Below are 26,019 nucleotides of genomic sequence, written 5' to 3'. Positions count from 1 at the left end.
TTTTTCAAGGTAATTTACTCTCCCTGACTGGCTCTCCCAGACTCATTGAGCACTGCTGGCCTCTGACAAGCCATTCTTTACACGAGTTTAGGCAGTGAGTGTTAGTGCACCATTCGACTGTAAGGGGTGTGAGTGGAAAGTTTAGAGCAACACTGACTGCAGGGGTAACAATAAAATAGAGGCGAGAAAGATTGCGATGGAAAGGAAGAGGTTGGAGGCTGGAGTTGAGGGACCAATGTCTACTGGCCGACAAGCTTTTTATTGTATTCAGTCCAGGAATGTAAACGTGGTGTTAATAAGAATTTCCCCCGTTAAGGTGAGGTGCAGGGTGAAACCTCCTCTACTCTTGCTCTCAACAATGCATTGTATCCTTACCTTCAGAAGAGCATGTCCATCTGCACCTGTAATTTTTATTTCCCATTCTCACACCAGCTATTAGACTTTTCTGAGTGAGGTTGTTAATTACTACCACATTATGCATAGTTCTGTGCTGTTGCCATGTAGTCACTGGGACCAGGATTGATACGACCCACTCTCACTTCACTGGGAGCCTTGCATCTGTCAGACAGGGACCTTTGCTTCATCGGTTTGGCCTGGATTTGAGCTCCTGGTGATAAGACCTTAATCTGACCCATCGTACCACCCAGTTATTTTGTTGGGGAACGGCGCAGAAATTAAACAGAACAACAACAACTTACATTCATTAAGTGTCTTTAATGAAGAAAATCATCCCGAGGTGCCTCAGAGAAGCATAATTGGACACAGTGGATGCCGAGTCAACATCCTGGGGGGGTCACCATTGACCAGAAACTACATAAATACTGTGACTACAAGAGCAGGTCAGAGGCCGAGCATTCTGCGGTGAGTGTCTCATCTCCTGACTCCCCGTGGCTGCAGTGTGTACCATCTACAAGAAGCACTGCAGCAACTCGCCAGGGCTTCTTTGACAGCACCTCCCAAACCCGTGACCTCTACCACCTAGAAGGACAAGGGCAGCAGGTGCATGGGAACGCCACCACCTGCAAGTTCCCCTCCAAGTTACACACCATCCTGACTTGGAAATATATCACCGTTCCTTCATCGTCGCTGGGTCAAAATCCTGGAACTCCCTCCCTAACAGCACTGTGGGAGTACCTTCACCACACGACTGCAGCGGTTCAAGAAGGCGGCTCACCACCACCTTCTCAAGGACAATTAGGGATGGGTAATAAATGCTGGCCTTGCCAGTGACGCCCACGACCCAGGAGCGAATAGAAAAAGATATTAGGCGGGGTGACCAAAAGTTTGGTCAAAGAGTTAGGTTTTAAGAATGGTCTTGAAGGCGGAGAGTGAATGGAGATGTGGAGAGCTTTAGGGAGGGAATTCCAGAGCGTGGGGCCTAGATGGCTGAATGCACAGGTGCCAATGGTGGGGGAAAGGGAGGTGGATCATATTTAAAAATCCATGATTTTAAATGATTATTGTACTATGTGGCATGTATAAAAAATGTTCTGTAAATTTGTTGATGGTTTACATATTTGTTTGGGGAGCTATAGAGGCATGCTCCTTTACGACTTCTACAAATTCTAGCTAAGTCCCTGTGATTTAAGCAGGATGGTTTTTGTGTTTCACAAGGTGCTTTTTATGGTAGCACGTTTTCGAACCCACAGATTTGACAATATGGCTGCTATCCACATTCTTTGCTTTACAATTGGGAGTTGCACAAAAAGCAAAAGTACGACAAATGCTGCAAACCTGAAACCCTTAATCAGAACCGGAAGATATTACTGCTGAACAACATTTACAAAGGAACAAAACGAAGGCAAAGGAAGTGAACATACATACATACACACGAAAGAAGAAATAGAATGACCTGTAAAGTGCATGACTGGAAAACAGGTGATGATTAAATGACAGAAATTACATTAGCCTGAAATACTAGGAGGCATAATGAGAGAAATTAAAGATATTTAGGAGACCGAGAATGTGTGACTAACTCGGAACGTGGGGGGATGAGGCAGGTAGTAATGGAAGCGTGAAAAACTGGTAAATTGGAGAAGAAAAAAAAACAAGCAGGCTGACGCCAAAGAAAGAAAGACTTGCATTTATATAGCGCCTTTCACGGCCACAGGATGTCTCAAAGTGCTTTACAACCAATTACGTACTTTTTGAAGAGTCACTGTTGTAATGGAAACGCGCCAGCCAATTTGCCCACAACAAGGCCCCACAAACAGCAATGTGACAATGACCAGATACTGTAATCTGTTTTTTGTGATGTTGATTGGGGGGGGGTACATATTGGCCAGGACACCGGGGAGAACTCCCCTGCTCTTCTTCAAAATAGCCCCATGGGATCTTTTACGTCCACCTGAGAGGGCAGACAGGGCCTCGGTTTAACATCTCATCCAAAAGACGGCACCTCTGACAGTGCAGCACTCCCTCAGCACTGCACTGGAGTGTCAGCCTAGATTTTTGTGCTCAAGTCTCTTGGAGTGGGATTTGAACCCACAACCTTCTGACTCGGAGGCAAGAATGATACCAACTGAGCCACGGCTGACACCAAGGGTGCAGACCAGCATTGTGTTCCAATGGAGGGTTCCTACCCCAAGCACCAACCTGTCCTGCCATTTCCCCCATCATTTTGGATATACTGACACATCCAGCCTGCTGAACAGAAAGTGGGAGCTATTGTTAAGACTGTTACGTCCGTGAATAATTGAGACACGGACAGCAGGAGTGAACAAAGTAAGTCTTTACTGGTGGAAGTCAATAGTGAAACTAAAAACACAGAGGCTCAATAGCGCCTTTTATACAGGGGTGGTCACTGCCGGTACTGCAGTCTGAGACCAGTTATTCTCTTCAAGGTACATACACAACAATTCCTCCCCTTTTAGATAAACAGTACATAACATTCATTTAACAACTAAATGATAACTAATTACAATCACAATTACTGTTGCTAGATACATTGGTTAAGTTTAAGCAATTATAAGTTCAGTCTTTGAGGAGGCTTCCTGATTCTGTCTGGATAACGCCTCTTTGGGGTATCAGGTTCTTCTGGCAATGTTGAGTCGGGATCAATGTCGTTGTTTGGTTCATCTGCTTCCAATATTACCGGTTCTGCGGTAGCTGCAATTGGAACGTCTATTTCATTACCAGGTGTATCAGATCGTGGTGTGGAGTTGATGTTTTCCCGTGACTCTAGAATCTGGTCAGCATGGCGTCTTACAATGCTCTCCCCAACGTCCACGGTATACATGAGAGGTCCTTGTCGTGTACAAATCGTTCCTGGCTGCCATTTCTCAGTGCGGTAGTCCCGGGCCAAAACTGGTTGACCTATCTTAAAACTCCTGGTCGGCCTTTCATTCATATTCTGAAACTGCCTGTTCTCCACATCTCTTCGGATGTTTGGCTTAACCAAATCCAAGCGGCATCTTAGTCTTCGATTGAAGAACATCGTGGCTGGAGTTTGGTTGGTAACCGCATGTGTCGCATTCCGGTAGGCAAACAAGAAGTTGTCCACCTTGTGTTGTAGGGGTATATCTTCATTACACATTGCCTTGATAGCCTTCTTGAATGTTTGGACAAACCTCTCGGCCAATCCATTAGTGGCTGGATGATATGGGGCAGATGTGTAATGCTTAACACCATTGTTCTTTAAGAACCTCCGGAACTCTTCAGACACAAACTGTGGTCCATTGTCAGAGCAAATCTGTTCAGGCAGCCCATTCCTGGTGAATATGGTTCGTAAAACTGTGATAGTTTTTTCCGTGGTGGTTGAGGACATTTTTATTACCTCTGGCCACTTTGAATGTGCATCCACCGCAATTAAAAACATCGAGTCCATGAAGGGACCAGCAAAATCAATGTGCACCCTTTGCCATGGAGATGAGGGCCACTCCCATGGATGCAGAGGAGCTTGTGGTGGGGCGTTTTGGACCTTCTGGCATCCTGCACAGCTCTTGGTCATCTCTTCGATTTCTCTATCGATTCCCGGCCACCACACAAACGCTCTGGCTAAGCTCTTCATTTTTACTCCACCCAGATGACCCTCATGAAGCTCATTGAGCACTCTATCCGTCAACTTAGGTGGAATTACTACTCTGGATCCACACATCAAGGTTCCTCTGCACACTGACAGCTGTTCTCTTCTCGGCGAGAATGCTGGCAGCAGTGGTTCGCCATGTGCTGGCCATCCCTTCACCGCTAAATCATAGACCCTTGATAGTGTCGGGTCATTCCGTGTTTCCTTTTCTATGTTTGCATTTGTCACAGGGAGACATTCGACTATGGTCGAGTGGAATAACTCCATTGGATCCACTGCAAGGTCGTCTTCTTCCACCGTCGGCAACGTTAGACGTGACAATCCATCAGCATTTCCATGCTGTTTAGTTCCTTTGTACTCGATGTCATATTGGTGTGCCCCTAGGAAAAGGGACCATCTCTGCAGCCGTTGTGCTGTCATTATCGGTACGCCCTTCTGAGGGTTGAAAATGGAGACAAGAGGTTGATGATCGGTTAGTAGAGTAAATTTTTGACCGTGCAGGTAGTGATTGAACTTCTTCACCCCCCACACTAGGCTGAGGGCCTCTCTCTCAATCTGGGCGTAGTTACGCTCGGCAGAAGTTAACGAGCGTGACGCAAAAGCTATCAGCCTCTCTAAACCATCAAGGAATTTATGTGACAGTACCGCCCCAATGCCGTAGGGAGACGCATCACACGCCAGCCTGATTGGCAGTGCTGGGTTGTAGTGAGCCAATACTTCCCTTGAAGTGATTAAGTCCTTACTCTTCTGAAAAGCACGCTTACAATCATCGCTCCATTTCCATGCTACCCCCGTTCGTAGCAGGGCGTTCAGTGGGTGCAGAATTGTCGACAAATTCAGCAAAAACTTATGATAGTAATTCACCAATCCGAGGAATGACCTCAGTTGCGACACATTTTCAGGCGCTGGGGCCTTAACAACCGCTTCAATTTTGTCAGGGGACTTATGTAACCCCTCTTCATCAATCACGTGGCCACAATACGATATCTGTTTCTTAAAAAATTCGCACTTGCGGCGGTTGGCTCGCAGCCCATGCTCCCGTAGTCTAGTGAGCACCTGTTCTAGGTTGTTAAGGTGTTCACTGTCATCTTCACCTGTTACAAGGATGTCGTCCAAGTAACACTGAGTCCCGAAATCCCTTGCAGGACTTGTTCCATCGCTCTTTGCCATATCGCCGGAGCCGATGCTACTCCGAATACCAATCGATGATACTGGTAAAGACTTTTGTGAGTGTTTAGCGTGAGATACTTCCTAGAGGACTCCTCTACCTCCATCTGCAAATATGCTTGTGCTAGGTCAATTTTTGTAAAACGCTTCCTCCAGACAGTGAGGCAAATATGTCTTCTATCCTTGGAAGAGGATATTGTACTGTGTGAAGGACCGGGTTCACCGTCACCTTGAAATCCCCACAGATGCGAATCTTCCTTGGCTCCCCGGACTTATTGCTTAACGTTTTCTTCATGACAGGAACGATGGGTGTCGCCCACTCACTCCAGTTGACCTTGGACAACACGCCCGCCTTCTCCAGATTCTCCAGCTCTGCCTCGATGGCTGGGCGAATTGCATATGGTACCGGTCTTGCTTTGAAAAACTTGGGAACTGCATTCTCTTCTATTTTTATCGAGGCGGTTACGCCTTTAAGCGTGCCCAGTTCTTGTTGAAATACCTCTTTGGCGTTAGCTAAGATTGTTGACAATCGTCCAGGAGTGACGTCTTCATCTTTTTTACCGTCCACCGTCATTGCATGAATGGAGTGCCAATCTAAGTTTATCTTCCTGATCCATTCCCGTCCCAATAACGGTGGTCCACCATTTGGCAGTATGTAGAGATACAATTTCCGTATTTTCTTGCCGTTGTATTCGACAGGCACCCTTATTTTTCCTCTGGGGTATACTTTTTGCCCCGTATACGTCGTCAAGATGATGGATGTCTCTCTCAAGGGTATGTGTGAAAATAGCCGCTCGTAGTCTCGTTGATTCATGACGGTTAGCGCTGATCCTGTATCCAATTCCATTTTAACTTGGGACCCTGCTATCGTGAGGGTGACCCAAATGGTTTGGTGATCCTCTTTTGCGATTACATTGTGAAGTTTGAGACAGCTTAGTCTCCTGTTCCCGGATTCACTATCGCTCATCTGGTCTTCGGAACTACTGTCCGTCATCTTTTGTACTTTCTTGTACGGTTCCTTAGTAGCCTTTTTGTTGTCGCTGGTCTTCTTCCCAGACCTACAAACTCGTGCAATGTGTCCCATCTTCCCGCATTGCCTGCATATTTTGTCTTTGGACCAGCAGTCCTTCTGGTCATTGTTAGTTCTGCCGCAGCGATAACATTTTGCAAATCCCCGTGTCATTTCGTGGGTGCCGTATTCCTGTGGTTTTTGTTGAATTTCTGCAGCTCCTCTGGCTGCTGCTTCATACGATACTGCCACGCTGAAAGCCTTATCTAGCGTCAGCTCTTTCTCTGAGAGTAACTTCTTCTGTGTTCCTTCACTCAGGAGTCCACAGACAAATTTGTCCCGTAGGGTATCTGCCAGTCCTGCTCTGAACTGGCAGTGCTTTGATAGCTTGCGTAGTTCCGTAAGATACTCAGCATTGCTCTCATCTTTGTGCTGAGTTCTCCTGTGGAATTTAAATCTTTCTGCTATCAACAGCGGTGCAGGGTTTAAGTGTTCCTGTAGGACAGCAACAATTTCGTTAAAACTATTCGCCTTCGGTTTGGCTGGAGTAATCAGGTCCCGCAATAGGCCGTACGTTCTGGCGCCCATTAAGTTTAGCAATATCGATGCCTTTTTCCCCTCGGCTATTTCGTTTGCCTCGAAATATACCTCGACTCTTTCCACATACGTGGTCCAGTCCTCTATTGTATTATCAAAAGCAGTGATACAGCCAGTCTTCGGCATCTTGCAAATCTAAAATGGCGCCTCCCGCGCTTTGCCTTCTTCCCCGATTTAACAAAATGGCGCCTCCCGCGCTTTGCCGCCTTCCCCGCTGTTGTTAGCGCTGCTTTCCACGGTTTCTTGCGCGTTTAATATTGATTTTTTTTTCTTTTATTATTTTCCCGTCGTGGAGCGGACCCTCTGGGACACTCCCCTCCCTCTTCTTAGGTCCGAACGCTGCCCGGCTCCGAAGCACCGGCCGCGCCCTGTGTGCTCCACCCTCTCTCTCTCTCTTTGCTTCCCGACTCGCTGCCCGGCCCCGTTGAAAAGCCACCCGATCGAGCTTCAGCCCGCCGCAGCCCAGGAAGGACCAGTGCACTACCTGCCACCAGCCCGATTAGCTGGGAAACCACAGACCGAGGAACCAAGCCTGGCTCTGGACAGTCTCTCCTGCAAGTTTCCAATCCGACGATTTGGAGGGCGGTTGCCCACGGTCGACGCCCGTTTCTCGAGTTTCTTTGGATTTTATTTATTTTTTCTTTCTTCTGGCTTCGACCTTCAATAACGTCGTCTGAGGTGCTGCCGAGTTGCAGGTAAGTTCGTTTCTTAATCGTCGCCAGTGTTACGTCCGTGAATAATTGAGACACGGACAGCAGGAGTGAACAAAGTAAGTCTTTACTGGTGGAAGTCAATAGTGAAACTAAAAACACAGAGGCTCAATAGCGCCTTTTATACAGGGGTGGTCACTGCCGGTACTGCAGTCTGAGACCAGTTATTCTCTTAAAGGTACATACACAACAAAGACCAGAAGTTATTCGTCAATATTAAGATTAGAGGGTTGCAAATGGAAAGATAAGCGCGCAGTTCCTGGAGCTTGCGTTGAGCTTCATTGGAATAGTGTAGAAAGCCAAATACAGAGAGGTCATAATGGCAGTGAGATGGGGAATTGAAGTGGCAAGTGACAGGGAGGGGGTTCGGGGCTATTCAGTTCAATGCACAGAAAATTGTGCAAGCCGTGAATTGGGTACACTGACCTCCAATCCTGAATTCCCAATACTGTATATCTTCCTGTTGCATGGAGCTACGCACCTGGAACGTTAAGTTGTAACTGTTTCGATTATTTCACACCTTGTCTACCAAAAGCTCTTCTTTAAAGGAATAGTACTGTCAAGAGGTGTTCACAGTAAAAGCGAATATTGTAACTTCAAATTAATGCACATCTGTTTTTTATTAAATCAGCTCTTTGCATTAGTTTATATGTTCTGTGGTAGAGTATTGTTATAGCTGTCGCTGTATCTGACCTTTTGAGTGGCTGGAGGGTGCACTTTTGGAGTGCATCAGGTATCCAAATGGTAGCATTTCTGTGAAAGTCAGATGTGATCTGTTTGTCTTGAACCTTTCCCTGCTGAGTTTTGCAGATTGAAACTGCTGGGTTTAAATGCAAATGCTGGTCAGTATGAAAGAGCCATTCACCAGGGATTGCCTTGTATGCCGAACTGCAGTTAACATGAAATGTTTTAAAAAGGGAAACAAACTCTTTTTTTAATCCTAAGGAGAAGTACGGATAATGAAAACAATTAAAGGGCAGTGTTCATGTTGACAATTACTTGTACTATAATGTAGTGTCCGTGTGTAGATAAAGACACTGAAGACAGGAGTTGGTTCATAGGTATTTACTAAGCAAGTCTGGGGGGGGGGGGTTCTAAAGGATATACACAATACACAGGCTTATATAGCCCAAGTGGCAATTACCGGCATTACGCACACCTGGGGCTCTTAAAGGCACATACACCACAATTCCTCCCCTTTTAGTTAACCAGTACATCATATTTTTAAGTAATTATTAATTACATGTTATATGCAAAATAATATACATTGCTGTATTAATTAATTATAAGTTAGTCTCTCAGGAGGCTTCCTGACTCGGTCCGGATAACGCCTCGGGGGTGTAGTAGCTTCTGGTGGTGTAGTAGGTTCTTCTGGCAATGCTGATTCGGCTTGAATGCCAGTGTCGGGTTCATCGGGTTCCAGTATCACCGGATCGGAGGTAGATATGGGTATCTCTACTTCATCGTTGGATGTATATAGAGTGGCGGTGTAGGTTGTCCCTTTTCGGATGACTTGATGATTTGGTCAGCATGGCGCCTTATTATGCTTTCTCCGATGTCCACGGTATACATCAGTGGTCCTAGTCGTGTGCAGACAGTTCCAGGCTGCCATTTCTCGGTACGGTAGTCCTGGGCCAAAACCGGTTGGCCTATCTGGAAGGCCCTAGTTGGCCTTTCATTCATGCCCTGAAACTGCCGGTTCTCCACGTCCCTTCGGATGTTGGGCTTGACCAAATCCAGCCGGCATCTTAGGTTTCTATTGTAGAACATCATGGCGGGAGTTTGGTTGGTAACCATGTGTGTTGCATTCCTATATGCAAATAAGAAGTTATCCACCTTGTGCTGAAGTTTTATGTCTTCATTACCCATGGCCTTTATGGCCTTCTTGAAGGTCTGGACAAACCTTTCAGCCAATCCATTGGTGGCGGGATGGTATGGGGCGGACGTGTAGTGCTTTACCCCATTGTTCTTTAAGAACTTTCTGAATTCTTCGGACACAGATTGCGGTCCATTATCAGAACATATCTGTTCCGGCAGACCATTCCTGGCAAATATGGTCCTTAATACTGTGATGGTTTTTTCCGTGGTGGTGGAGGACATCTTTATTACCTCCGGCCACTTGGAGTGTGCATCAACTGCGATTAAGAACATTGAGTCCATAAATGGACCAGCAAAGTCGATGTGCACCCTTTGCCAGGGAGATGAGGGCCACTCCCATGGATATAGAGGGGCCTGTGGCGGAGCATTTTGGACCTTCTGGCATCCTAGGCAGCTCTTGGTCATGTCTTCGATGTCTCCATCGATACCTGGCCACCATACAAACACTCTAGCTAGGTTCTTCATTTTCACTCCACCCAGATGCCCCTCGTGAAGCTCCTTTAGTACTTTATCCTGGAGTTTGGGTGGAATCACCACTCTGGATCCACACATTAAGGTTCCTCGGCACACCGACAGTTGTTCTCTTCTTTGCGAGAATGCTGGCAACAGTGGTTCGCCATGTGCTGGCCATCCCTTCACTGTTAAATCGTAGACCCGTGAGAGAGTAGGGTCATTTCTTGTCTCCCTTTCAATGGCAGAATTTGTCACCGGTAGACATTCCACTATGGTAGAGTGGAATATCTCTACTGGGTCTACTGTAGGTGCCTCTTCTATCGTTGGCAACGGTAGGCGCGATAAACCGTCAGCATTCCCATGCTGTTTTGACCCTTTGTATTCAATGTTGTATTGGTGTGCCCCTAGAAAAAGGGACCACCTCTGTAATCTTTGTGCTGTCATAATGGGAACACCTTTTTTAGGGTTGAATATGGAGATGAGGGGTTGATGGTCAGTCAGCAAGGTAAATTTTTGTCCGTGTAGGTAATGGTTGAATTTCTTCACTCCCCATACCAGGCTGAGTGCTTCCCTGTCTATTTGGGCATAGTTACGCTCAGCTGAGTTTAATGAGCGTGACGCAAAAGCTATCGGCCATTCTGAGCCATCAGGGAATTTATGGGATAATACTGCTCCTATGCCGTAAGGGGATGCATCGCACGCCAGTCTGATTGGTAGTGATGGGTTGTAATGAGCCAAAACTTTCTCGGATGTGATTAAGTCTTTACATTTATGAAAGGCACGTTTACAGTCTTCGTTCCATTTCCAAATCACTCCTGTCTGTAGAAGATCATTAAGAGGGTGTAGAATAGTTGATAAGTTCGGTAAAAATTTATGATAGTAATTTATTAATCCCAGGAATGACCTTAATTGTGAAACATTTTCAGGTGCTGGGGCTTTTATAACTGCTTCAATTTCTTCAGGTGACTTATGCAACCCTTCCTTATTAATTATGTGGCCACAATATGATATCTGATTTTGGAAAAATTCGCACTTGGGGCGATTTGCTCGTAGGCCCCGTTCTTTCAGCCTAGTGAGCACCTGCTCCAAATTGGCAAGGTGCTCGTTGTCGTTTTCTCCTGTTATAAGGATGTCGTCTAGGTAGCATTGAGTCCCCGGAATCCCTTGCAGGACTTGCTCCATAGCTCTTTGCCAGATAGCTGGAGCTGATGCTACTCCAAAAACCAGTCGATTGTACTGGTACAGGCCTTTGTGTGTGTTTATTGTGAGATACTTTTTAGAGGTCTCCTCAACCTCCATCTGTAGATATGCCTGTGCCAAGTCAATTTTTGTGAAACGTTTCCCTCCGGATAGTGAGGCGAAAATATCTTCTATCCTCGGAAGAGGATACTGTACCGTGTGAAGGACCGGGTTTACAGTCACCTTAAAGTCCCCACAGATGCGAATTTTTCTCTGTTCCTCAGAGTTATTTTTCAATGCTTTTTTCATGACTGGAACGATGGGTGTTGCCCATTCGCTCCAATCTATTTTGGATAATACGCCTGACTTTTCCAAATTCTCCAGCTCTGCCTCGACTGCCGGACGTATTGCGTATGGCACCGGTCTTGCCTTAAAAATTTTTGGAATTGCTGTATCGTCCACCTTTATTGAGGCGGTGATGCCTTTCAAGGTTCCTAGTTTCTCTTGAAACACTTCTTTGGCGTTGGCCAAGATGTCTTTTAATCGTTCAGGTATGATGTCATCATTGTTTTTTTCCTTATTGGTCACCGTCAGTGCCTGAATGGAGTGCCAGTCTAAACGTATCTTCCTTATCCATTCACGTCCCAACAACGGTGGACCACCATCTTGTAGAATGTATAAATACAACTTTTGTATTTCTTTGCCGTTGTATACCACAGGCACCCTTATTTTTCCTTTGGGGTATACTTTCTGCCCCGTATATGTTTTTAAGATAATGGATGTGTCTTTTAGAGGTATATGCGAACATAGCCTCTCGTAATCTCGTCGATTTATTACGGTTAGAGCTGATCCTGTATCTAGCTCCATTTTAACTGGGGACCCTGCTATTGTGAGGGTAACCCAAATGGTCTGGTAATCTTCATTGGCAATTACATTATGTAATTTGAGAGAGCTTAGTCTCTTGTTCCCGGAGTCGCTATCGCTCTTCTGGTCTTTGGAGCTACTGTCCGTCATCATTTGTACCTTTCTGTGCTTTTCATTATTGATTCTTTTCCCGTTAGTGGATTTTTTATTTTCAGATCGGCATACACATGGAATGTGTCCCATCTTTCCGCATCGCCTGCATGCTTTTTCTTTGAACCAGCAATCTCTCTGGTCATGGTTGGATCTGCCGCAGCGATAACATCTCTCGAAACCGCGTGTCATTTCATGGGTGCCGAAATCCTGTGGCCTTTGCTGTATCTTTGCAGCTCCTATTGCACTGAAATCCTTGTCCAGTGTTAAATCTTTTCCAGAAGATACCTTTTTTTGTGTTTCTACACTTAGGGGATCACAGATGAATTTGTCTTGCAGAGAATCTGCCAGTCCTGCCTCGAATTGGCAGTGTAGGGTATCAACAATCTCATCAAAATTCTTGTCCATCGGTTCGGCTGGAGTGATTAAGTTGCGTAACAGCTTGTATGTTTTTGCGCCCATTAGATCCAGAAGCACTGAAGCTTTTTTTTCATCTTCTATTCCATTTGCGGTGCAAAACACCTCCACTCTTTCTACATATGTGGTCCAATCCTCTATCTTGTTATCAAAAACATCAATATTGCCAAAGTTAGGCTCTGTTTCGCTATCAAAAGCATCAATATTGCCAGACTTAGGCATTTGAAAAAAGATATGGCGCTTCCCGCACTTTTTTTTTTTTCTGTAGCAAGATATGGCGCTTCCCGCACTTTCCCGCCGCTGCTGCTGATAACAACGCTGTTTACTGCGGTTCCCGTTCTCTTTATGTTTTTTTTTCAAGTTTACTGTTGGAGACTCGTTCCCGACGGAGGTCTGAACGCTGACCTGCTTGCCGCGCCGGCCGTCTCCCGAGTGCACCCTCCCAGTCCGTTATTGCTTGCCTCCAATTTCGCTGCCTGTCTCAGCTGTAGAGCCTGCCGCTGGAGCCCCAGCCTGACGCCCAGGAAGGATTAGCGCAGTACCTGCCACCAGCTTGGCCAGCTGGTGAAACCACAGTTTCTCTTACTTCCTTGAGTCTTCTGGACGCTGGAGGAATCGATGTCCTTGAGGTGCTGCCGAATTGCAGGTAAGTCCGTTTCCACTTCATCGCCACTGTAGTGTCCGTGTGTTGATAAAGACACTGAAGACAGGAGTTGGTTCATAGGTATTTACTAAGCAAGTCTGGGGGGGGTTCTAAAGGATATACACAATACACAGGCTTATATAGCCCAAGTGGCAATTACCGGCATTATGCACACCTGGGGCCCTTAAAGGCACATACACCACAATTGCTCTTAAAGGCACATACACCACATATAAAATTTGGTTTATAATTCACACCTTTTACAACGACAACAACTTGCATTTGTGTGGTAGCTTTAAACATAGAAAAACATCAGAACATGCTTCACTGAGGTGCAGTCAGAAATAAATGGACGCTGAGCCACAGGAGATATTAGGAGGGGTGACCAAAAACAGGAGAGGACAGAGACAAAGTGATTTCATCTGAGTTACCCTGGCTGAATTTCCCCCCACTCCCACTACCAAGTTTTAGACTGAGGCCAATTGTAACACCCCTAATAATGCCCTGCTGAGATTGGGTTACTGATCATAGAACTAGGATGGAAACTGGGACCTTGCTGGCGTGTTTGGTCCTGTTCCAACTAAACCATCGGTGGGAGGCAGACGAGATTAAACAAAGAAACAACATTTTTAACATTTAAGCTAACAGTGTAGGGAATAACAGGTGTAAAAGTATTCCCTAATTGCCGACATGTGTTGCGTGTAGAATGTATTTTACACAGTGGTGCATTTGAAAATGAAACACACAATTTTTTAAGTATCGCCTGTTGAAAGGTTACTCCATAGAGCTCAGAAATTGTTTTACGATAACTCAGCATTTTCAGTGCGGATGGAATACAGTTACACAGCGCAGCAGCACTTTTGGAGCGCATCAGGTATCCAAACGGTAGCATTTCTGTGAAAGTCAGATGTGATCTGTTTGTCTTGAATCTTTCCCTGCTGAGTTTTGCAGATTGAAACTGCTGGGTTTAAATGCAAATGCTGGTCAGTATGAAAGAGCCATTCACCAGGGATTGCCTTGTATGCCTCACTTTTTTTGAAGCCAGTTACACTGAACCGCATCAGTGCATTTAACATGCGAGTACAAAATGTATAATGTACTTCTTAAATTCTGTGCTGAAGATTCCTTGAACTGATCAGGTTGAAAGAGACCTAGGAGTCCTGGTAGACTCAAAGCTCAACCTATCCAACCAATGGATATCAGCAGTCAGCAGAGTCAGTAGAATGTTGAACTACCTAGTCTAAACAGTAGAGTGTATTTTGATGCTTTGGCAACATAAGATGTACCTTATCATGCCAATAAAGCGATTTGTATTGTATTGAGAGGAAGTCGTGGTCAAACTGTACAGCGCTTCTGTCAGATCTTGCCTCGAATACTGTTGCCCCGTTCTGGGGAGACATCCAAACACTGGAGGCAGCACAGAGAACAGCCACGAGGCTTTTCCTTACTTTCCAAGGTCTGACTTTTGTGCAGCTTTTGAGGGAGTGCTGCACTGTCGGAGGTGCTGTCTTTCGAATGAGACGTTGAACCGAGGCCCCGTCTTCCCCCTTAGGTGGGCGTAAAAGATCCCACGGCACTGTTCGAAGAAAAGCAGGAGAGTTCTCCCAGTGTCCTGCTCAATATTTATCCCTCAACCAACATCACTAAAACAGATTACCTGGTCATTTACTTCAATGCTTTTGGGACTTTGCTGTGCGCAAATTGGGTGCCACGTTTCCTACATTACAACAGTGACTACACTACAAAAGTACTTCATTGGCTGTAAAGCACTTTGGGACGCCCTGAGGTTGTGACTGGTGTATAAATGCAAGTCTTTTTCTTGAGGGAAGACTGGGCTTTTCAGCCTGCAAAGGAGGCATGAGAGAGGTAATTTTATGGAGGTGTATAATACTGTTAATCTAGACTATTTCAAAATAAGCAGTGGGAGTAGGCCAAGGATTCCAACTTTAGGAACTGATATCGGGAAGTTCTTCACACAGAGAGTGATCAATACTCTGAATGGACTTTTGGGCAGAGTGCTGGAGATGAAAACTCTAGAATCATTCAAGAAACACCTAGATGCAAGAATGGGGGAAGCGTAGGACAGTTAGGGAAGGATGAATATAGATGGGCCGAATGGCCTCCCTCATCTGTAAACATATTGTGATGATCAGTCGCAGAGGCATACAGCAAATATCTGTTGTGCTGTTATAACCATCCATCTCTGCTCCTTTGTTGGAAACACGGCGCAGTTATTTTCTGTTTGCTTCCCCATTCCATTGAGGGAGAAATTGCACCCATGATGATCCCTTAAGGTGTTCAGTTTAGCTTGGGTGGGGGGGAAAGGAGATGCAGCTTTATTCTTTCTAATTGAGTCCTGGTCATCGCAACACATGTTGGCATTTTATTGTTAACAATGTCAGTCGCCTGTTGCACAGAACCTCTTGGTAATAGCTCAAGCAATTCAGGAACAATTAGCAAATGACTCTTTGAAAAGAATTGCTTTTAATGCTGAATTGTTTTTGAATAATTTGCAGTGCTGTCTCCTCACTACTATTAGGCTGAAACAACAGGGCTCCAGAGATCACAGTTGTGTGACATTCTTCAGTATTGTTGGAAGCAGAAAGCATTTAACACTGCACATTCTGAATGACAAAAAAAGCATTCTGACAGCTACGTTATTATCTCTTGTGTGTTTGATGTAATTTTTATGACATCACAATCTTTCTGTTCTTGCGCGTTAGAATCTGCTAGATCTTGAATGCTCATTGCAGAGTGCTGAAATTGTCCATTTTCCTAACCAATGTAACCTTCATGAAAAATGTTTGAACGTAACATTGAAATCGAATGGGAATTGAAAAGATGTGTGTTTATCTTGGGTTTTAGCGTAGCAAGGGCCATGTTTGCCCAGGGTGACGCAGCATGCTAGAATAGAAGGCCTTAATACCACGCGATAATGCTCACAGCTATAGGTTCATAATGGCTGTTATGAATTTGCTGTTTTTACATTTTAGTATTGCTTGCTGTGCGATCCTACTGACGTTACAGAAAGAGCTGTAACCGGAAACGCCAGAAACTCCAAAGTGCAAATGATCCCATGCATTTGTTGCGGGTTTTGTAATGGTGCAGCATCAAAATATTCCCCTTTTAGCCCACTCATAATCAAATTACTTCATAAATCCTGAAAGTAGGAGATCCAAAACGACATCGTATTTGGTTCTACTAACAGAGGTGCATTTAAAAGTTATTTACAACACAACAGAAAAATAAAGCACCAAATCTGGCTGCTTATATAGAGACTTGGTTAGACACAATCTTGAGTACTGCATTCAGTTTTGGGTACCGCACCTCGGGAAGGATATATTGACTGTGGCGGGGTACAGTGCAGATTCACCAGAATGATAGAGAGATTAATTATGCGGACAGGCTGCATAAACTTGGCTTGTATGCCGTTGACTTTCAAAGGTTGAGTGATCTGATCGAGATGTTTCAAATGTTAAAAGGATTTGAAAAAAATCATAGAATGGTTACAGCACAGAAGGAGGCCAATTGGCCCGTCGAGCCTGTGCCAGCTCTCTGCAAGAGCAGTTCAGCTAGTCCCACTCCCCTGCCCTTTCCTGTAGCCCTGCAAATTTTTTTCCTTCAGGTACTTATCTAATTCCCTTTTGAAAGCCGCGATTGAATCTGCCTCCACCTCCCTTTCAGGCAGTGCATTCCAGATCCTAATCGCTCGCTGTGTAAAAAAGATTTTCCTCATGTCGCCTTTGGTTCTTCTGCCAATCACCTTAAATCTGTGTCCTCTGGTTCTCGACCCTTCCGCCAATGGGAACAGTTTCTCTCTATCTACTCTGTCTAGACCCCTCATGATTTTGAACACCTCTATCAAGTCTCCTCTCAATCTTCTCTGCTCTAAGGAGAACAACGCCAGCTTCTCCAGTCTATCCACGTAACTGAAGTTGCTCATCCCTGGAACCATTTTTGTAAATCTTTTCTGCACCCTCTAAGGCCTTCACATCCTTCCTAATGTGCAGTGCCCAGAATTGGACACAATACTCCAGTTGAGGCCGAACCAGTGTTTTTAAAGGTTCATCATAACTTCCTTGCTTTTGTACTCTATGCCTCTATTTATGAAGCCCAGGATCCCGTATGCCTTTTTAACTGCTTTCTCAACCTGCCCTGCCACCTTCAACGATTTGTGCACAAATAACCCCCGGTCTCTCTGTTCATGCACCCCCTTAAGAATTGTACCCTTTACTTTATATTGTCTCTCCTCGTTCTTCCTACAAAACGTAACGCTTAGCACTTTTCTGTGTTAAATTTAATCTGCCACCTGTCCGCCCATTCCACCAGCCTGTCTATGTCCTCTTGAAGTCTATCACTATCCTCCTCACTGTTCACTATACTTCCTAGTTTTGTGTCATCGACAAATTTTGAAATTGTTCCCTATACACCCAAGTCCAAGTCAATATATACCAAGAAAAGCAGTGGTCCTAGTACCAACCCCTGGGGAATACCACCGTGTACCTTCCTCCACTCCAATAAACAACCGTTCACCACCACGCTCTGTTTCCTGTCACTTAGCCAATTTCGTATCTGTAACGTCCGTGTGTAATTGAGACACGGACTGCAGAAGTTGGTTATAACAGGTGTTTACTGAATGGAGACAAAACTGGAACTACTATACAAAGTTACTACACAGGCTTATATACAGGGGTGGTCACTACTGGTACTGCAGTATACAGGGGCTGCAGAATATAGTTCCTTCTTCAAGGTACATACACTACAATTCCTCTCCCCTTTTAGCTAAACAGTACATAACATTCGATTAATAATTAAATAACATATTTACAATTACAGTTGCTATATACATTAGCTGAAGTTAATCAATTATAAATTCAGTCTTTGAGGAGGCTTCCTGATTCTGTCCGGATAACGCCTCTTTGGGGTATCAGGTTCTTCTGGCAAAGTTGATTCGGGATCAACTTCGTTGTTTGGTTCGTCTGCTTCCAATATCACCGATTCTGAGGTAGATGCAATTGGTACTTCGGTTTCATCACCAGGTGTATAGGATCGTGGTGTAGATTTGACGTTTTCCAGTGACTCTAGAATCTGGTCAGCATGGCGTCTTACAATGCTCTCTCCAACGTCCACGGTATACATTAGAGGTCCTTGCCGTGTGCAAATCGTTCCTGGCTGCCATTTCTCTGTGCGGTAGTCCCGGGCCAAAACTGGTTGACCTATCTTGAAACTCCTGGTTGGCCTTTCTCTCGGGAGCCGCAAGCCTACATTTCGTTGTACTGCACTTGTGCACTAACAATGACAATAAAGATTATTATTATTATTATTATTATTATTCATATTCTGAAACTGCCTGTTCTCCACATCTCTTCTGATGTTTGGCTTAACCAAATCCAAGCGGCATCTTAGTCTTCGATTGAAGAACATCATGGCTGGAGTTTGGTTGGTAACCGCATGTGTCGCATTCCGGTAGGCAAACAAGAAGTTATCCACCTTGTGTTGTAGGGGTATGTCTTCATTACACATTGCCTTGATAGCCTTCTTGAATGTTTGAACGAACCTCTCAGCCAATCCATTGGTGGCTGGATGATATGGGGCGGATGTGTAATGCTTAACACCATTGTTCTTTAAGAACCTCCGGAACTCTTCAGACACAAACTGTGGTCCATTGTTGGAGCAAATCTGTTCAGGCAGCCCATTTCTGGTGAATATGGTTCGTAAGACTGTGATAGTTTTTTCTGTGGTGGTTGAGGACATTTTTATTACCTCTGGCCACTTTGAATGTGCATCCACCGCAATTAAAAACATCGAGTTCATAAATGGACCAGCAAAATCAATGTGTACCCTTTGCCATGGAGATGAGGGCCACTCCCATGGATGTAGAGGGGCTTGTGGTGGGGCGTTTTGGATCTTCTGGCATCCTGTACAGCTCTTGGTCATCTCTTCGATTTCTCTATCGATTCCCGGCCACCACACAAACGCTCTGGCTAAGTTCTTCATTTTTACCCCTCCCAGATGACCCTCATGAAGCTCATTGAGCAGTCTATCCTTCAATTTGGGTGGAATTACTACTCTGGATCCACACATCAAGGTTCCTCGGCACACTGACAGCTGTTCTCTTCTCGGCGAGAATGCTGGCAACAGTGGTTCGCCATGTGCTGGCCATCCCTTCACCGTTAAATCATAGACCCTGGAGAGTGTCGGGTCATTTCGTGTTTCCTTTTCTATGTTTGCATTCGTCACAGGTAGACATTCGACTATGGTCGAGTGGAATATCTCCACAGGATCCACTGCAGGTGCTTCTTCCACCGTCGGCAACGGTAGGCGCGACAATCCATCAGCATTCCCATGCTGTTTAGTTCCTTTGTACTTGATGTCATATTGGTGTGCCCCTAGGAAAAGGGACCACCTCTGTAGCCGTTGTGCTGTCATTATCGGGACGCCCTTCTTAGGGTTGAAAATGGAGACAACAGGTTGATGATCAGTTAGTAGAGTAAATTTCTGTCCGTGCAGGCAGTGATTGAACTTCTTCACCCCCCCCACACCAGGCTGAGGGCCTCTCTGTCAATCTGGGCGTAGTTACGCTCGGCTGCAGTTAAAGAGCGTGACGCAAAAGCTATCGGCCTCTGAACCATCAAGGGATTTATGTGACAGTACCGCTCCAACGCCGTAGGGAGACGCATCACACGCCAGTCTTATCGGTAGTGATGGGTTGTAGTGAGCCAATACTTCTCTTGAAGTGATCAGGCCTTTACAATTCTGAAAGGCCCGCTTACATTCATCGCTCCATTTCCATGCTACTCCAGTTTGTAGCAGGGCGTTCAGTGGGTGCAGAATTGTGGACAAATTCGGCAAAAACTTATGGTAGTAATTCACCAATCCGAGGAATGACCTCAGTTGCGACACATTTTCAGGTGCTGGAGCCTTAACTACCGCTTCAATTTTGTCAGGGGACTTATGTAACCCCTCTTCATCAATCACGTGGCCACAATACGATATTTGTTTCTTAAAAAACTCGCACTTGGGGCGATTGGCTCGTAGCCCATGTTCTCTTAGTCTAGTGCGCACCTGCTCTAGGTTGGCAAGGTGTTCACTGTCATTTTCACCTGTCACTAGGATGTCGTCCAAGTAACACTGAGTCCCCGGAATCCCTTGCAGGACTTGTTCCATCGCTCTTTGCCATATAGCCGGAGCTGATGCAACTCCGAATACCAGTCGATTATACTGGTAAAGACCTTTGTGAGTGTTTTATCGTGAGATATTTCCTAGAGGATTCTTCAACCTCCATCTGCAAATATGCTTGCGCTAGGTCAATTTTGGTAAAACGTTTCCCTCCAGATAGTGAGGCGAAAATATCTTCTATCCTCGGAAGAGGATACTGTACTGTGTGAAGGACTGGGTTCACAGTCACCTTGAAGTCCCCACAGATGCGAACCTTCCTTGGCTCCTCCGACTTATTGTTTAACGTTTTCTTCATGACCGGAACGATGGGTGTCGCCCACTCGCTCCAGTCTACCTTAGTTAACATGCCTGCATTCTCCAGATTCTCCAGCTCTGCCTTGACGGCTGGGCGAATTGCATACGGTACCGGTCTTGCTTTGAAAAACTTGGGAATTGCATTCTCTTCTATTTTTATCGAGGCGGTTACGCCTTTAAGAGTTCCCAGTTCTTGTTGAAACACCTCTTTAGCATTAGCCAAGATTTTTGACAATCGTCCAGGTGTGACGTCGTCATCCTTTTTACCAGCCACAGTCAGTGCCTGAATGAAGTGCCAGTCTAAACTTATCTTTCTGATCCATTCACGTCCCAATAACGGTGGTCCACCATCTTGCAGGATGTACAGATATAATTTCTGTATTTCCTTGCCGTTGTATTCGACAGGCAGCCTTATTTTCCCTCTGGGGTATACTTTCTGCCCCGTATATGTCTTCAAGACAATGGATGTGTCTTTCAAGGGTATGTGTGAGAATAGCCGCTCGTAGTCTCGTCGATTCATGACGGTCAGGGCTGATCCTGTATCCAATTCCATTTTGACTTGGGACCCTGCTATCGTGAGGGTGACCCAAATGGTTTGGTGATCCTCTTTTGTGATTACGTTGTGTAGTTTGAGACAACTTAGTCTCTTGTTCCCGGATTCACTATCGCTCTTCTGGTCTTCGGAACTACTGTCCGTCATCTTTTGTACTTTCCTGTACTTTTCCTTAGTAGTCTTTTTGTTGTCAGTCTTCTTCCCGGACCTGCAAACTCGTGCAATGTGTCCCATCTTTCCGCATTGCCTGCATGTTTTGTCCTTAGACCAGCAGTCCTTCTGGTCATGGGTTGTTGTGCCGCAGCGATAACATTTTTCAAATCCCCGTGTCATTTCATGGGTGCCGTATTCCTGTGGCTTTTGCTATATTTCCGCAGCTCCCCTTGCTGCTGCTTCGTACGATACTGCCACGCTGAAAGCCTTACCTAGCGTCGGCTCTTTCTCTGAGAGTAACCTCTTCTGGGTTCCTTCACTCAGGAGTCCACAGACAAATTTGTCCCGTAGGGTATCTGCCAGTCCTGCTCCGAACTGGCAGTGCTTTGATAGCTTGCGTAGTTCCGTGAGGTAATCAGCATTGCTCTCATCTTTATGCTGATTTCTCTTGTGGAATTTAAATCTTTCTGCTATCAGCAGCGGTGTAGGATTTAGGTGTTCCTGTAGGATATCAACAATTTCGTTAAAACTCTTCTCCATCGGTTTGACTGGAGTGATCAGGTTCCGCAATAGGCCGTACGTTCTTGCGCCCATTAAGTTTAGTAGTACCGATGCCTTTTTCTCATCGGCTACTTCATTTGCCTTGCAATATACTTCGACTCTTTCCACATACGTGGTCCAGTCTTCTATTGCATTATCGAAGGCAGTGATATTGCCAGTCTTCGGCATTTTGGAAATCTAAGATGGCGCCTCCCGCGCTTTGCCTTCTTCCCCGATTGAACAAAATGGCGCCTCCTGCGCTTTGCCTTCTTCCCCGCTGGATTAAGATGGCGCCTCCCGCGCTTTCTGTCTTTTCCGCTGCTGCCAGCGCTGTTGCTGGCGTTTTTATGCCTTGATGGAGACGCCCTGTGGTCTTCGCGCACTTCCCCCCGCGCTGCTGCCAACGCCGCTCTCCGCGGTCCCCGTGGCAAACTGCAGCTCCTCGCGGCTTTCTGCGCTTCTAATTTCTTTTATTTTAATTACTGTTCCTGTCGTCAGAGCAGACCCTATGGGACACTTTCCTCCCTCTTCTCGGGTCTGTACGCTGCCCGGCTTCGTAGCACCGGCCGCGCCCTGTGTGCTCCACCCTCTCTCTCTCTCTCTCCTCTTCCCGACAACGCTGATCGGCCCCGTTGAAAAGCCACCCGATCGAGCTGTAGCCCGCCGCAGCCCAGGAAGGATCAGTGTACTACCTGCCACCAGCCCGATTAGCTGGAACACCATAGACTGGAGAACCAAGCCCAGCTCTCGACAGCCTCTCCTGCAAATCTTCGAATTCGATGAATCAGAGGGCAGTTGCCCACGGTCGACGCCCGTTTCTTCTGTTTGTTTTTTTTTCTTTTTGGATTTCTTCCTTCTGGCCTCGACCTCTAACAACTTCGCTTCAGGGATGGATCCCCGTGAGGTAGTGCAGAACTGTAGGTAAGTTCGGATCTGTTCGTCGCCAATGTAACGTCCGTGTGTAATTGAGACACGGACTGCAGAAGTTGGTTATAACAGGTGTTTACTGAATGGAGACAAAACTGGAACTACTATACAAAGTTACTACACAGGCTTATATACAGGGGTGGTCACTACTGGTACTGCAGTATACAGGGGCTGCAGAATATAGTTCCTTCTTCAAGGTACGTACACTACAGTATCCATGCTGCCACTGTCCCTTTTATTCCACGGACTTCAACTTTGCTGGCAAGCCTATTATGTACACCACGTCAACCGCATTACCCTCATCAACCCTCTCTGTTACCTCATCAAAAAACTCAATCAAGTTAGTTAAACACGATTTGCCTTTAACAAATCCATGCTGGCTTTCCTTAATTAATCCACACTTGTTCAAGTGACTGTTAATTTTGTCCCGGATTATCATTTCTGAAAGCTTTCCTACTACCGAGGTTAAACTGACTGGCCTGTAGTTGCTGAGTTTATCCTTGCACCCTTTTTTGAAAAAGGGTGTAACTTCTGCAATGCTCCAGTCCTCTGGCAGGTAAAATTTTGGAGTCCATTATTAAGGAGACAGTAACAGGACATTTGGATAATCACAGTTTAATAAGACAAAGTCAGCATGGTTTTATGAAGGGGAAGTCATGTTTGACAAATTTGCTGGAGTTCTTTGAGGAAGTAACATACAGGGTGGATAAAGGTGAACCAGTGGACGTAGTGTATTTAGACTTCCAAAAGGCATTTGACAAGGTGCCACACAAAAGATTATTGCTTAAGATAAAAAATCACGGGATTGGGGGTAATATTCTGGCATGGATAGCGGATTGGCTATCTAACAGAAGGCAGAGAGTTGGGATAAATGGTTCATTCTCAGACTGGCAATCAGTAACCAGTGGTGTTCCGCAGGGGTCAGTGCTGGGTCCCCAACTCTTTACAATCTATATTAACGATTTGGAGGAGGGGACCGAGTGTAACATATCAAAGTTTGCAGATGATACTAAGATGGGAGGGAAAGTAGTGAGAGAGGAGGACATAAAAAACCTGCAAGGGGACATAGACAGGCTAAGTAAGTGGGCAGAGACTTGGCAGATGGAATACAATACTGGAAAGTGTGAGGTTATGCACTTTGGCAGGAAAAATCGTAGAGCAAGTTATAATCTTAATGGCAAGAAACTGGAAAGTACTGAAGTACAAAGGGATCTGGGGGTCCTGGTGCACGAAACTCAAAAGGTTAGTATGCAGGTGCAGCAAGTGATTAAGAAGGCCAATGGAATGTTGGCTTTCATTGCTAGGGGGATAGAATATAAAAATAGGGAGGTATTGCTTCAGTTGTACAAGGTATTGGTGAGACCGCACCTGGAATACTGCATACAGTTTTGGTGTCCATACTTAAGAAAAGACATACTTGCTCTCGAGTCAGTACAAAGAAGGTTCACTCGGTTAATCCCGGGGATGAGGGGATGGACATATGAGGAGAGGTTGAGTAGATTGGGACTCTACTCATTGGAGTTCAGAAGAATGAGAGGCGATCTTATTGAAACATATAAGATTGTGAAGGGGTTGGATCGGGTGGATGCGGGGAGGATGTTCCCGATGATGGGTGAAACTAGAACTAGGGGGCATAGTCTTAGAATAAGGGGCTGCTCTTTCAAAACTGAGATGAGGAGGAACTACTTCATTCAGAGGGTGGTAGGTCCATGGAATATGCTGCCCCAAAAAGCTGTCGAAGCTACATCATTACATAAATTTAAAACAGAAATAGACAGTTTCCTAGAAGAAAAGGGAATTAAGGGTTACGGGGAGCGGGCAGGAATTTGGACATGAGTTTAGGTGCGGATCAGTCATGGCCCTGTGGGTAGCGGAGCGGGCCCAGGGGCCGTGTAGCCTGATCCTGCTCCTGTTTCGTGTGTCTAATTCTGTTAGATTCAGGAGATAGTCCTGTCATAGTGGATTGGCGGTTAGGATCAGATCAGCCATGATCTTATTGAATGGCGGAGCAGGCTCGAGGGGCCAATTGGCCTACTCCTGCTCCTATTTCTTATGTTCTTACCACCCCCCGTATCTAAGGAGGATTGGAAGATTATGGCCAGTACCGCCGCAATTTCCATTTTTATTTCCCTCAGTATCTTGGGATGTATCCCATCTGGTCCTGATGACTTATCTACTTTAATACAGCCAGCCTTCCTAGTACCTCCTTTTTATCAATTTTTATCCCATCCAGTATCTCAACTAACTCCTCTTTCACTGTGACTTTGGCAGCATCTTGTAAAGACAGATGCAAAGTACTCATTTAGTACCTCAGCCATGCCCTCTGCCTCCATGTGTAGGTCTCCATTTTGGTCCCTAATCGGCCCCACCCCTACTCTTGCTACCCATTTACTATTTATATGCCTGTGGAAGACTTTTGGATTCAATTTTATGTTAGCTGCCAATTTATTCTCCTACTCTCTGCCTCTCTTATTTCCTTTTTAATTTCCCCTCTGAACTTTTTATATTCAGCCTGGTTCTCACTTGTATTCGCAACCTGACGCCCCCCTTTTTCTGCTTCATCTTACTCTCTATTTCTTTTGTCATCCAGGGAGTTCTGACTTTGGTTGCCTGACTTTCCCCCTTGTGGGAATGTACCTCGACTGTACCCGAACCATCTCCTCTTTAAAGGCAGCCCATTGTTTGATTACAGTTTTGCCTGCCAATCTTTGATTCCAATTTGCCCGGGCCAGATCCATTCTCAACCCACTGAAATTGGCCTTCCTCCAATTAAGTATTTTTACTCTAGATTGCACCCTGTACTTTTCCATAGCAAATCTAAACCGTATGGTACTATGATCACTGTTCCCTAAATGTTCCCCTACTGACACTTGCTCCATTTGACCCACTTCATTCCCCAGGACCAGATCCAGCAATGCCTCCTTCCTCTTTGGGCCGTAAACGTACTGATCAAGAAAGTTCTCCTGAACACACTTCAGAAATTCTTCCCCCTCTTTGCCCTTTACACTATTACTATCCCAGTCTATATTAGGATAGTTGAAGTCCCCCATTATCACTACTCTATAGTTCTTGCACCTCTCTATAATTTCCCTGCAAATCTGCTCCTCTATATCCTTCTCACTAGTTGGTGGCCTATAGAATACACCTAGCAGTGTAATGGCACCTCTGTTGTTTCTTAACTCTAACCAAGTAGATTCTGTCCTTGACCCCTCCAGGACATCCTCTCTCTCCAGCATTGTAATATTCTCCTTAATCAATACTCCCACCCCACCTCATTTTTGT

At 45.5% G+C, this 26,019-nt stretch overlaps 1 protein-coding gene across 1 annotated transcript in view; it reads left to right on the top strand.

The window, feature by feature from the left end:
- LOC147121822 (tRNA-splicing endonuclease subunit Sen15-like) overlaps positions 1-26,019 on the top strand; it is a 34,640-nt gene that overhangs the window by 4,982 nt on the left and 3,639 nt on the right. The window lies entirely within an intron of this gene.

The sequence above is a fragment of the Somniosus microcephalus genome, chromosome 3 (genome assembly GCF_052327205.1).
Source record: "Somniosus microcephalus isolate GS21.2 chromosome 3, FLI_Smic_1.0, whole genome shotgun sequence".
Lineage (NCBI taxonomy): Eukaryota > Metazoa > Chordata > Chondrichthyes > Squaliformes > Somniosidae > Somniosus > Somniosus microcephalus.
Note: the sequence above shows the minus strand (reverse complement) of the source record. Positions and strands in the feature narration are given on the sequence as shown.